The sequence below is a fragment of the Eimeria mitis genome, genomic scaffold, assembly GCF_000499745.2.
Source record: "Eimeria mitis Houghton genomic scaffold, Emh_scaff715, whole genome shotgun sequence".
NCBI classification, from domain to species: Eukaryota; Apicomplexa; class Conoidasida; order Eucoccidiorida; family Eimeriidae; genus Eimeria; species Eimeria mitis.
Genome location: NW_013575209.1, coordinates 3,245 through 3,843, shown reverse-complemented (window position 1 = coordinate 3,843; position 599 = coordinate 3,245). Strand labels below are relative to the sequence as shown.

Below are 599 nucleotides of genomic sequence, written 5' to 3'. Positions count from 1 at the left end.
TGTGTCTGCCTGCTGCTGCTGCTGCTGCTGCTGTTGCTGCTGCTGCTGCAACAGCAGCAGCAGCAGCTGCTTTGTCTCTGTCTGTGTCTCTCTTTTTCTGTTTTCTCTACTCCTCCTGCTGTTTCTTTATTTTTATATTTTGGTTTGTTTTTGTTTGTTTCTTTTTTTGTTTGTTTTTATGTTTCTTTTTTTGTTTTGTTTTGTTTTTGTTTTTCTGTTCTTTTAGTGTCTCTCCATTTATTTATTTATATTTTTATTTTTTATTTATATCTTTATTTTATTTATATTTTATTTTATTTTTATTTTATTTATATATATATTATTTTATTTTATTTTTACTTTATTTTATTTTTATTTTATTTTATTTTCGTTTATCCCGGTTCTGCTTCCTTTCTTTTTTTTTCTTTCTTAATTAATTAATTAATTAATTTATTTATTTGTTTATATATTTATTTATTTATTTATTTATTTATATATTTATATATTTATTTATTTATTTATTTTTATTTTTTATTTTTTTTATTAGGGCGGAGAGAGGAGCTTCCTGGCGAAGGGCCCGCTACAGCGGGACACCCCCCACGTATGGCCTGAAGGAGGGG

At 26.7% G+C, this 599-nt stretch overlaps 1 protein-coding gene across 1 annotated transcript in view; it reads left to right on the top strand.

The window, feature by feature from the left end:
* The window catches only part of EMH_0020440 (machado-joseph disease protein, putative), a gene marked incomplete at both ends in the record, with an annotated part of 3,542 nt that overhangs the window by 220 nt on the left and 2,723 nt on the right, over window positions 1-599 (top strand). The gene's annotated exons all lie outside the window — the stretch shown is intronic.